This window comes from Eucyclogobius newberryi, unplaced genomic scaffold (genome assembly GCF_026437365.1).
Source record: "Eucyclogobius newberryi isolate DKJ021-1_F unplaced genomic scaffold, fEucNew1.0.hap1 SCAF_180, whole genome shotgun sequence".
Classification (NCBI taxonomy): Eukaryota; Metazoa; Chordata; class Actinopteri; order Gobiiformes; family Gobiidae; genus Eucyclogobius; species Eucyclogobius newberryi.
The window spans coordinates 180,001-183,486 of record NW_027315813.1 but is presented as its reverse complement, the minus strand read 5'-3'; positions in this window follow the sequence as shown (position 1 = coordinate 183,486).

The window sequence follows — 3,486 nt, the reverse complement described above, 5'->3', positions numbered from 1 at the left end:
GGGTGAGTCTGGGGAGAGTGGGGGGTGGCTCTGGGGGTGCTCCGGGGGCTCCAGGGGGTGCTTGGTGGAGACCATGCCCAGCCAGAGTGGCCCTTCCCCGGGGTGAGTCTGGGGAGAGTGGGGGGTGGCTCTGGAGGGCCTCCGGGGGTTCCAGGGGTTCCAGGGGTTCCAGGGGGTGCTCGGTGGAGGCCATGCCCAGCCAGAGTGGCCCTTCCCCGGGCAGAGTCTGGGGAGAGTGGGGGGGTGGCTCTGGAGGTGCTCCGGGGGCTCCAGGGGCTGCTTGGTGGAGACCATGCCCAGCCAGAGTGGCCCTTCCCCCGGGTGAGTCTGGGGACAGTGGGGGGTGGCCCTGGAGGGCCTCCGGGGGTTCCAGGGGGTGCTCGGCGGAGGCATGCCCGGCCAGAGTGTCCCTTCCCCGGGCAGAGTCTGGGGAGAGTGGGGGGTGGCTCTGGAGGTGCTCCGGGGGCTCCAGGGGTTCCAGGGGGTGGTCGGCGGAGGCCATGCCCAGCCAGAGTGTCCCTTCCCCGGGGTGAGTCTGGAGGAGAGTGGGGGGTGGCTCTGGGGGTGCTCCGGGGGCTCCAGGGGGTGCTCGGCGGAGGCCATGCCCAGCCAGAGTGTCCCTTCCCCGGGGTGAGTCTGGAGGAGTGGGGGGTGGCCCTGGAGGTGCTCCGGGGGCTCCAGGGGCTCCAGGGGGTGCTCGGTGGGGGCCATGCCCAGCCAGAGTGTCCCTTCCCCGGGGTGAGTCTGGAGGAGTGGGGGGGTGGCTCTGGAGGTGCTCCGGGGGCTCCAGGGGGTGCTTGGTGGAGACCATGCCCAGCCAGAGTGGCCCTCCCCCGGGGTGAGTCTGGGGAGAGTGGGGGGTGGCTCTGGAGGGCCTCCGGGGGTTCCAGGGGCTCCAGGGGGTGCTTGGTGGAGGCCATGCCCAGCCAGAGTGTCCCTTCCCCGGGGTGAGTCTGGGGTGAGTGGGGGGTGGCTCTGGGGGTGCTCCGGGGGCTCCAGGGGGTGCTCGGCGGAGGCCATGCCCAGCCAGAGTGGCCCTTCCCCGGGGTGAGTCTGGGGAGAGTGGGGGGTGGCTCTGGGGGTGCTCCGGGGGCTCCAGGGGCTCCAGGGGGTGCTCGGTGGGGGCCATGCCCAGCCAGAGTGTCCCTTCCCCGGGGTGAGTCTGGAGGAGTGGGGGGTGGCTCTGGAGGTGCTCCGGGGGCTCCAGGGGGTGCTTGGTGGAGACCATGCCCAGCCAGAGTGGCCCTCCCCCGGGGTGAGGTCTGGGGAGAGTGGGGGGTGGCTCTGGAGGGCCTCCGGGGGTTCCAGGGGCTCCAGGGGGTGCTTGGTGGAGGCCATGCCCAGCCAGAGTGTCCCTTCCCCGGGGTGAGTCTGGGGTGAGTGGGGGGTGGCTCTGGGGGTGCTCCGGGGGCTCCAGGGGGTGCTCGGCGGAGGCCATGCCCAGCCAGAGTGGCCCTTCCCCGGGGTGAGTCTGGGGAGAGTGGGGGGTGGCTCTGGGGGTGCTCCGGGGGCTCCAGGGGGTGCTTGGTGGAGACCATGCCCAGCCAGAGTGGCCCTTCCCCGGGCAGAGTCTGGGGAGAGTGGGGGGTGGCTCTGGAGGTGCTCCGGGGGCTCCAGGGGTTCCAGGGGGTGCTCAGTGGGGGCCATGCCCAGGCAGAGTGTCCCTTCCCCGGGGTGAGTCTGGAGGAGTGGGGGGTGGCTCTGGAGGTGCTCCGGGGGCTCCAGGGGGTGCTTGGTGGAGACCATGCCCAGCCAGAGTGTCCCTTCCCCGGGGTGAGTCTGGGGAGAGTGGGGGGTGGCTCTGGGGGTGCTCCGGGGGCTCCAGGGGGTGCTTGGTGGAGACCATGCCCAGCCAGAGTGGCCCTTCCCCGGGGTGAGTCTGGGGAGAGTGGGGGGTGGCTCTGGAGGGCCTCCGGGGGTTCCAGGGGTTCCAGGGGGTGCTCGGTGGAGGCCATGCCCAGCCAGAGTGGCCCTTCCCCGGGCAGAGTCTGGGGAGAGTGGGGGGTGGCTCTGGAGGTGCTCCGGGGGCTCCAGGGGCTGCTTGGTGGAGACCATGCCCAGCCAGAGTGGCCCTTCCCCCGGGTGAGTCTGGGGACAGTGGGGGGTGGCTCTGGAGGGCCTCCGGGGGCTCCAGTGGCTCCAGGGGGTGCTCAGCGGAGGCCATGCCCAGCCAGAGTGGCCCTTCCCCGGCCTCATATGCGGCAGAGTGCGGGGTGAGCAAAATGGGTTAAAATGGGTTAAAATGTGAAAAAAAAAAAAAAAAAAAAAAAAAAAAACACCAAAATGAGCAAAATGAAATAATCCCCTATCATCAGTGCACTGTTTGACCCCTGAAAAGCACTCCCCTGGGGCCTGGAGGTGATCTGACCATCAGAGTATAGCACCCTATGCCCCTGAGGGACTTAGAGTAAAAACCGAAATAGTACACTATTCCCGAAAAGACTCTGTCGTTTTTCGGCAATAGTACACTATACCCATCGACTCTGTCGTTTTTCCGGGCCGTAGTACGAAGTTGTGAGCAAAAGGGGTGAAAATGGGTTAAAATGTGAAAAAACACCAAAATGAGCAAAATGAAATAATCCCCCATCATCAGTGCACTGTTTGACCCCAGAAAAGCACTCCCCTGGGGCCTGGAGGTGATCTGACCATCATAGTATAGCACCCCATGCCCCTGAGGGACTTAGAGTAAAAACCGAAATAGTACACTATTCCCGAAAAGACTCTGTCGTTTTTCGGCAATAGTACACTATACCCATCGACTCTGTCGTTTTTCCGGGCCGTAGTACGAAGTTGTGAGCAAAAGGGGTGAAAATGGGTTAAAATGTGAAAAAACACCAAAATGAGCAAAATGAAATAATCCCCCATCATCAGTGCACTGTTTGACCCCAGAAAAGCACTCCCCTGGGGCCTGGAGGTGATCTGACCATCATAGTATAGTACACTATACCCCTGAGGGACTTAGTGCAAAAACCGAAATAGTACACTATACCCGAAAAGACTCTGTCGTTTTTCGGCAATAGTACACTATACCCATCGACTCTGTCGTTTTTCCGGGCCGTAGTACGAAGTTGTGAGCAAAAGGGGTGAAAATGGGTTAAAATGTGAAAAAACACCAAAATGAGCAAAATGAAATAATCCCCCATCATCAGTGCACTGTTTGACCCCAGAAAAGCACTCCCCTGGGGCCTGGAGGTGATCTGACCATCATAGTATAGTACACTATACCCCTGAGGGACTTAGTGCAAAAACCGAAATAGTACACTATACCCGAAAAGACTCTGTCGTTTTTCGGCAATAGTACACTATACCCGAAAATACTTAGTCGTTTTTCGGCCGACGGAAATAAGCGTTCAGCCCGGGAGTCCCGGGCTAAATCACGCTGCTCAGGCGAACTTTTTGACGCTGCTCTCAGGCGGAAAGTGCAAAACGGTAACGCTGCAAGGGAGGGGAGGGCGGTTTTTGGAAACGACGTTTTTGGCGATTGAA